The following is a 9,850-nucleotide window of genomic DNA, read 5'->3' as shown; positions in this document are numbered from 1 at the left end:
CAAGTAGAGTTGTTGGTCAAGTGGGTTGCCCTCTGAGGTGATTCCAGTCGGTGCATGCTGCTATGTTTTGAATATTGTTGATCTTAGGGTAGTGTCCTTGGGAAGGGCATCTAGGCCAGGTCTATTACCCTACCCTAGGTGCATGTCATCGTCATTAGCCCCCGAATGGATCGAGGTCCCAGGGGAGAAGAGGATGAAGATGGTTCCGACCCAATTCTTATGCTTCGGGGGCATCTTACTTGAGTTGGCGAACCACGTTGGAACTTCAACTTTATTTTCAGTCGCCTTGATCCATTCAGAATTTGTTGAGTGAACTCATTCTGGTATGCTTCGAGTGTTGGAGTGGTATGAAATCTTTGGCGTGACTGATTGCGCTGCCATTCCCGGATCTCATGGGATTCGAAATTTAGGGAAGCGCGCGGGACGGGGATTGCCGCAGTAATCAGGACGTATTAGGCAAGGGTGGCTCGATCTCCGCACCGCCTTTTTTGCCATGTACCGAGCCCGCGGCTGTTGCGGGATTTGACAGGATTTCTTGGGCCCGCATGTCAGCCACTTGGAAACGGGCAAATAAAAGGCATCGTGGTCGGTGTGTCTACACAGCGCATCCCATTCCCCTTCTTCTTCCTCTGCTTCTCCACCTTGTCCTATGCTGCTCTCAACACCACCGCACCACCCGTGAGAAGCCCGCAGCAATGGGGGAGGACAAGACGGCGGCCCTGGAGCATGCCAAGAAGGCAACGGCGACGGCGAAGCCGAAGGGCAAGAAGACGAGTCGAGGGGATCTTCCTCGAGGTCCGGCCTGCCTCCCGGCTGGATCCAGGGCAACTGGATTCGGTCCACGAATCAGCAGGAGGATGTGGAGGATCTGGCCGAAGGGGGCTTGATTGCCCACGAAACTTGGAGGCTGCCTGGCAACGAGACCGAGCCGCAGCCGTAGGAGGGTGAGTGCGTCCTCCTCGTGACTCACTTCGACTGTGGTTTTTCTCTGCCCCCTCATCCTTTCTTCCGGGATTTTCTGAACTTTTTTGGATCCCAACTTCATCACTTTACCCCCAACACCATCACGTACCTTGCTACATTCGTTTCCACGTGTTCTTGGGCTGTCGACCACATTGGGGTCTCTTCAAACACATCTTTACTTGTTGTTGTGAGTCTGTGAAAAAAGCTAATCCGAATGATGAGAAGACGCATGTGATCCAGATGTGTGGAGGTTTAGGTATTCAGATGAGAAACAAAAGTACATTTCCAGCTATGATTCTTCCTGAGTCAGTTAGATGGTGGTAATCGACTTGGTTTTACTACAAGGACCAACCGACTCCTGGCCAGTAGACTGGTCTTCCCCCTTTATCTATGGAGCGAGTCCAGCAGCCCACTTCTTTGAAAGTAACTCCAGCAGAGAAAGCAGAGGTGAACAAGCTGATGGAACGAGTAGTACAATTAGTCCGTGACAGGGTGACTGGTATGGACTTGCTGGAGGTGTTTCTCAGTCGACGCGTCCAGTCACTCCAAGCCCGCGATCATCCTATGTGGATGTACTCGAGTATTGAAGACAGCACTCGGATCCACCCAGAGGAGGTCACTAAAGAAACGGTGGAGCAGTGGTTGCAGGGCATCACTGGAAACAAAGTTAACCCCAGGGGGTCCAGAAGAGTCCAACCATTCGCGCTGACCATGAACCTGAAAAGGTCTGTCCTTTACTGTCAAGTGATTCTTCATTCCGATTTGCAACTGTCTTTGTGTCTGACTGATGTCTATGCTATTCTTTGCCTTGCAGGTATACACTGAGATGTACTCGATGCCCAATGGAGAGCAGGACCAAGAAGGAGAGGCGAGTGGAGGTGAATGGAAATCCAATGATGAAGACGGGAAGGAGTGCGAGGACTCAGGCGACAGCGAGGAAGTCGACTCCCCACCCCACACAGAAAGGCGCTCCAAGCAGGCCCATGATCCAGCAAGTATCTGTGGTAGGGCAGTTGCATAGACCTTGAAGCACACTTGGACTTCCTCTCCCGTTCCAACTGAAAAGGCCCCGAAGCAACCCAAGGTTGCGGCTCCCAAACCTCGGAAGACCCTGCCTAAGATCAAGGTTGACATTCCCATCGCCTCCGAGTAAGCATTTTGTTTTCTCTCTTTGCTCAAGAGCTTCTTAAGTAGCTGTCGACTCGTTTTCTTGCTTGACCGAGTAAGTTCAGAAACTTACAGTGCTGCTACATTTGGGACTTCTGTGGATATTTATAGGGATGAAGATGATGCGGAGATGGAAGATGCGGCCACCTCCAATGTAGGTGTGACTCTGCCATCTTCCCTCCACTTTGTCAATTAATTTGTAGGTCGACTGATATCTTTCGGTCAAATCTTTTGCAGTGCCGCAACATGTGATTGAACTTCCAGATGACGATGAAGATGTGCCCTAGAGGCCTACGGGAAGGAGAGGCAGGAGCTCGGGCAGGAAGGCGCCGGCCGGCAAGACATCTCAGACGACATCAGTGCTCGAACCGGTGATCCAGCAGACTGGAGACCTCAATCGGGCCTCTTTCACTTTTGCCAATCCTGTGTCGACTGAACGTCCTTCAGTGCCGACTGCTCAAGATCCTACTTCATCTATAAAACTCCATACTTCAGATCCTCAGACTGTTGCGACTGTTCCACCGTCTCCGCTATTCGTCACCCATCATGTCCCGGAGGATCAGGCGAGTGCTGCTAAAGAAGCTATACGCCAAGCAGGCCTGCTGATGGAGCGGATGAAGATGGTGCGTGAGACCAGCCAAGACGGCTATGACGCCAGTGTAGCTCTCCAAGCCAACGTCCAGGTTAGTTGATTTCTGAATGATCTCCTAGCTTGACACTTAAAAACTGCTGCCTTATTATTCATAAGATTTCCCTGGATGAGCATTTTCAAACCTTTTCAAACTTCATGTGCATCTGTTCACCCACTGGGTGTTTTCTTATATTTTGCAATCTTGTTCTCTTGAGTCGACTCTGTATCATCGAGTGAACTTTCAGATTTGTGGGGGCACGCAGAGTGCACCGACTGGGTGTAGTCCCCGAGACCGTCATCGAATGTTTGATTCGGCGAGGGTCTTAGATCTTGTTTATAACATAGCCACTCGGTCTTGAACGAATCTCGTCAAGTGAATTTTCGAACCAGTGGGGGCACGCCAAGTGCACCCACTGGGTGTAGTCCCCGAGACCGCGGTCGACTACTGGCAGTCGGTGGTGGTCTGAGAATCAATGCTACAGTTGCTTTTTTTGCGACTAGGCTGACCAAGTCGAGTACCGAACTAAACCAGTGGGGGCACACCAAGTGCACCCACTGGGTGGAGTCCTCGAGATTACTATCGGATGTTTGATTCTGAAGTAGTCTTAGAAATCTTTTTGTTGTAAAATTCTGAACTTGTAACTTCATTTCTGTCGACTGACATATCTTATTTGCTGACTTCAGAAATCCTGTGAGCTCATATCCCAATTTTCTGAATTCAAGAGGAAGCAGATCCAGCTCAATCTTGACCTAGACTTGGCCAAGCAGAACTTGCAGAAGTCTAAGGAGAAACAGCTGGTATGGAAGGTAAAAGCTTGCCGACAGTGAGATTGGAATGTCTCCTATGTCAGCTTTCTGTTCTTCTTTCTGAACTGAGTGTTGTTTATCATTTTTTAGAGAAAATGAGGCAGCTCTGGCATAGAAGGACCTTGATCTCGCAGCAGCATAGAAAGAAGCGCAAGAGAAAACAGCACTCACCGACAAGAAGTTGCTTCACTCGGGACGTTAGAGGAATACAACGCCAAGCTGAAGACTAACAAGGAAGTGACACGTCTGAAGAAGGACAAGGTAGCCCTGAACGACAAGATTCAAGATCTCTCCCAGAAGAGGAATGAGCTAGAGGCTTATCTGGGGGGACTTGCCAAGAAGTTATTCCTCATGCTTGAAGGTATTTTCTATCGCTCGATTGGTTTCTCTTGACAGTTGTTGATTCTTCGGACGGCTCTTCGACTCATTATTTTGCTGTGGTGTGCAGAATTTTGCCAAAACTTTGAAGAAGAGACTGGGTGGATTGAAACGAACTTGGACCCCATCAACTCTCCTATTAACGATGAAGCCGCCATGAATGTACTCTAACTGGAATCTTATCTTACCAGCGTCGTGGATTATGTGGCTCGAGTGAAGGTGGCAATTTCCCGGGTCGACACGAAGCTCTGGTCAAAGGAGAGGTTCCAGAAGGACCTCGAGTCTCTGATGACTCGACTCAATGAGATCCCTGGCCGAGTGTAGGCATGGAAGAAGTCATCTGCCCGATGTGGTGCTGATATGGCTCTGTCTCTGGTTCGTGTCCACTGCAAAGAGGCCAAGGAGGAGAAGCTAGCAGCGCTCAAGGTCGCCAACACCAAGCATCGCCAGTTCCAGTCCCTCATGGAGACCTTCATCGAAGCAGCCACTCGGATCGCGGATGGAGTTGACCTCGATGAATTCATTGAGCCAACCAGTCCTCCTCCATAGGAGTGAACAAACTTTATGCCTTAATTAAATTTGCCTCAGAATGCCGAGTGATTTTGTAACCATTAAAACTCCTTCAGGCCTGATGCCCGAGCACTTTTATATGTCGTTCTGAACCCTGTGAGATTTATCTGAACTTGGTTTTTCTTTGGATATGTTTGTCTTCATCTTTGCTTCTTTTGATTCTCTTGACTCCGAGTGAAACTTGATTGTTCAGTCGGAACTATCATTGAATTTGTGATGCAGGTCTGTCGAGTGGGTCATGGACAGGAGCACTAAGTGATGTGCATGACCTGCACTTCGTTGTCCTTGCGGATCGAGATGGAGCGGACGTTTTACTTATGGTGTAGCTCCGTCGAGTGGGTCATGGACAAGAGTACTAGGTGATGTGCACGATCTGCACATCGTCGTCCTTGCGGATCGGGATGGAGCGTACGTTGTACTTGTGACGCAGCTCCGTTGAGTGGGTCATGGACAAGAGCAATAGGTGTTGTGCACGACCTACACTTCATCGCCCTTGCGGATTGGGATGGAGCGTTTGTTGTACTTGTGACACACCTCCGTCAAGAGGGTCATGGACAAGAGCGCTAGGTTTTGTGCATGACCTGCACTTCATTGTCCTTGCGGGTCAGGATGGTTTTTATCTTAGGCGAGTACGAGACTGCAGCTAAGCCCCCGAGTGAGAGGATTGCTCTCCACTCGGTAGGAATTTAGAAGCTTAGGCGAGTACGAGACTGCAGCTAAGCCCCTGAGTGGGAGGATTTCTCTCCACTCAGTAGGATTTTAGAAACTTAGGAGAGTATGAGATTGAGGCTAAGCCCCCGAGTGGGAGTGTCATGGAATTGTCACGGCAGATGTCCTTCGTGTCAGGACTTAGTCGAGAGGCCAATGCATCTATGTGGTAGCTTGAGAGGGGTTGAGTGGGACGAGACACGTGATGTTTTTACCCAGGTTCGGCCCCTCGTGGTGGAGGTAAAAGCCTACATCCTGCTTCATTGATATTGATAATGATGACCATCTCGGTCAAAAGGGCGAGGTTTCGCTACCTCTATATTGAGAGCATCTACTTTGATCTGTCTAAACTTGTGTCACTTGTCCCTCTTGGGGTGCCCTGCACCTCCTTATATAAGTTGAAGGGGCGGGTTATATGACTGGTCCTATTAGGATTAGGATTACTCTATTACAAGTGGAGTCCTAGTCTTGCTTCCTTTGTAAGGGAATATTCCTTATGCTTTCCTCTTAACTAGGCCCACCATAACGCGAGCCGGTCTTCCATGAACCGCCTTCTGGGCCTCCGGTCTTGTCACTCCTCTGACCCGCCTGCCGGGTCACCAATGAGTCACCAAGTCCGGCTGAGGGGGTCCTGGATTAAGGGGTCCTCGGGGCATCCGGCCTGTTAGCCATGGGCTGGACTGATGGGCTGTGGAGACACGAAGACCGAAGACTGCACCCATGTCCGGATGGGACACTCCTTGGCGTGGAAGGCAAGCTTGGCGGCTGAATATGTAGATTCCTTTCTTTGTAACCGACCTTATGTAACCCTAGATCCCTCTTGTGTCTATATAAACCAGAGGGCTAGGTACTTAGATAAGCCAAATACTCATTATCATAGTCATACATGCTAGACTTCTAGGGTTTAGCCATTACGATCTCGAGGTAGATCAACTCTTGTAATACTCATATTCATTAATATCAATCAAGCAGGACGTAGGGTATTACCTCCATAGAGAGGGCCCGGACCTGGGTAAACATCGTGTCCCCTGTCCCTTGTTACCATCGACCTTAGACGCACAGTTCGGGACCCCCTACCCGAGATCTGCCGGTTTTGACACCGACATTGGTGATTTCATTGAGAGTTCCACTGTGTTGTCGACAACGGGATCGATGACTCGCCTCGTCCTTAAAGACAATATCACTACCGGAGGAGAACTGGCCCTAGGCCAAACCCTCCTGTTGGGCAGCTTTACCATGACCGCCCGTTCGACCGTTAAGCCGACGATGACCTCTCGGGCCATCGGAAATCCTTTTTGTATTGACGCCAAACACTCCAAGCAGATGGATCCAGCGGAGTTTTCATCTTTAAATGAGTTCCTTGATCATATTGCTGCCCTAGGAATCGCCACAGATTACGATCGAATCGGGCTCAAACCCGACCAAAGAGAAATCAAATCTCCACCGATCACCCACTAGATAGCGGCAGTCGAGGAGCAAGATGGCGACTCTTCCCCTATACTGAAGACGGACTACGTCCAGATCGCCGACCCTGCAAAGCCGGATACCCACCCGCAAAAGGAGATGACCGGCCTTCCGAACGTAGAATCGGACGGCGGGCAAAGGCAACTAGAAGATACTCTAGAGCCCGGACTTTTAAGTCTGGGAAAACTTCAGACTTAAGCGCTCTCACGAGCGTACAACAACAGTCTCAGGAAATGGTCCACCACTTCTAGGCCAGATTCCTCCTTGTCAAGGACACGGTTAAAGGTTGCCGCAACGAGGACGCAATATCAGCGTTCTGCAACAATTGCACGAACCAAGGAATCCTCAACGCCATTAATCACCGCCGCATACAACACTTCGCTGACTTGGAAACTATCGTACATAAGTACAGTACAATGGAAAGCGCATAGAGGGATCCTGTAGCTTGTTGGCAGACATCGGTCCCAAATCAACCACTGGTCCAGGCGAACAACGCACATCCCCGTGAAGCGCCCAGTCCAATAGCCAAGAAATACAAACCCATCACACGGTGTAGAACCGTTCTGGAGGGATGGCTCGATGGCCCATGCAAAATACACACAACACTGGATAACATAGCAACCCACAGCCTTAGAGCATGTTGGATACTACGGCAGGTAGCCAAAAGCGGCGAGGACATCCTTACCAAAAACACCCCAGAGCAACACCCTCCAGAAGACAACGACCCCAGAGTAATGACGGTCTTTGAGACATTTGTTCAAACAAAAAGCGTAAAAGGGCAATTCGCGGCCTTGCCGAAGTCTATCAAATCGCCACAGTAAACCCTTGGAATGACATGGCTATAACCTTTAATGCCGGCTACGAACCAACATACAGGATAGTCCGAGTACCAGCCGCTTTAGTCCTCAGCCCTATCGTGGACGGCTTTCGACTTACCAAGGCCCTGATGGACGGTGGTAGTGGACTAAACCTCATTTATGAGGATACACTCCACAAAAATGGAAATAGACAGGAGCCGCATCAAGCAAAGCAGCACGACCTTCTGAGGAATCATTCCTAGTCGGGAGGCGCGGTGTGCGGGAAAAATCACACTTGACGTGGTATCCGGCACACCAGAGAATTATCGGTCTGAAGAAATCACCTTCCAAGTGGCTCCTTTCAGCAGCGGATACCACGCCCTGTTGGGGCGGGATGCTTTTACACGCTTCCAAGCTATACCACATTATGGGTATATGAAACTCAAAATTCCCGGACCAAACAGCATAATCACTCTTGTTAGTGATCCAGACATAGCACTCCGCGCCGAAAACAAAACCGCATCCCTGGTCCTTGAGGCATTATCTGAAGCCCTCGCGGCTGAAGAATTAACCACACTGCACTCCATAGTGGATAGGGATGATGTGATCTTAGACAAACGACCCAAATCCACCTCCTTCAAAACGACAGAAGAAATAGTCAAATTCCAGGTCCACCCAAAGGACCCCAAGAAGATAGCATCCATTGGAGCACAACTAGACCCAACGATCGATGCCGCACTAAGGGATTTCCTTTGCGGAAACTGGGATATATTCGCCTGGCACCATTCTGACATGCCTGGAATCCAACGTGAGCTGGGCGAACATAGCCTTAATATCTTAAAGGGATACAAACCAATCAAACAAGCACTACGGCGCTTTTCCGAGCCCAAACGCCAAGCTATGGGGGAGGAGCTGGCCAAGCTAATTGAAGCCGGATTCATCAGAGAAATAAAACATCCAGACTGGCTGGCAAACCCGGTGATGGTACTAAAGAAGGACAAATCCTGGCGGTTGTGTGTCGATTTTAAAGACCTCTATAAGGCTTGCCCTAAAGATCCCTTCCCCCTCCACCGCATCGATCAAATCATTGATGCTACCGCAGGACACGACTCACTATGTTTCCTTGATGCATATTCTGGATACCATCAAATCAAAATGAAGGAGTCCGATCAAGATGCAACAACATTCATTACCCCATATGGGCCATTCTGCTTCAACACCATGCACTTTGGGCTCAAGAACGCCGGCGCCACATACCAACGCATGATCCAAACATGCCTAGAGAAACAGATCGGCAAGACAGTTGAAGCTTATGTGGATGACATCATCATCAAAACTAGGCGCGTCGAAACACTAATAGACAATTTATGTCTCACATTTGATAACCTCCGCGTGTATGACATTAAGCTCAATCCGAAAAAGTGCATTTTCGGCGTCCCCGCTGGAAAACTGCTGGGCTTCATTGTTTCCAACAGAGGAATTGAAGCAAATCCAGCCAAAATCCGAGCTCTGTCACAATTCGCCACGCCGACAGACCTCAAACAAGTCCAAAATCTCGCGAGATGCATGTCAGCTCTAAGCCGCTTTATCTCCAGATTGGGAGATAAGGCACTGCCACCCTATCGCCTTCTATGGCGAACCGATCACTTTGAGTGGACGGACGCGGCAACAGCCGGACTGGAGGAAATAAAAACCCTTCTTGCGAGCAACCCAATCCTGGCCGCGCCAAACATCGGTGAACCGATGCTATTATACATATCGGCAATACATCAGGTGGTGAGCGACGTGCTCGTCGTTGAACGAGAACAGGATAGACACAAATTCCAGCTTCAGAAGCCAGTATACTATGTATCCACTGTCCTTACACCATGCAAATCCCGGTACCCCATTATCAAAAGATAGCATACGCGGTCTTCAAGGCATCCCGAAAGCTCCATCACTACTTCCAGGAGTGTTTGATCACGGTGGCTTCCAAAGTACCACTCAATGACATTATAAACAACTGCGATGCCACGGGCTGGATTTCCAAATGGGCCATTGAGCTCCTTCCATTTGATATTACATACAAACCACGTCTAGCGATTATATCCCATGTACTGACTGACTTCGTTGCCGAATGGACAGAGGTCGGACTCCCTAAAGAGTACGACACATATTTGATACGTCTCCAACGTATCTATAATTTTTGATTGCTCCATGCTATATTATCTACTGTTTTCGACATTATTGGGCTTTATTATCCACTTTTATATTATTTTTGGGACTAACCTATTAACCGAAGGCCCAGCCCAGAATTGTTGTTTTTTGCCTGTTTTAGGGTTTCGAAGAGAAGGATTATAAAACGGAGTCCAAACAGAATGAAACC

This window comes from Triticum urartu, chromosome 4 (genome assembly GCF_003073215.2).
Source record: "Triticum urartu cultivar G1812 chromosome 4, Tu2.1, whole genome shotgun sequence".
NCBI classification, from domain to species: Eukaryota; Viridiplantae; Streptophyta; class Magnoliopsida; order Poales; family Poaceae; genus Triticum; species Triticum urartu.
This window is presented reverse-complemented; position numbering follows the sequence as displayed.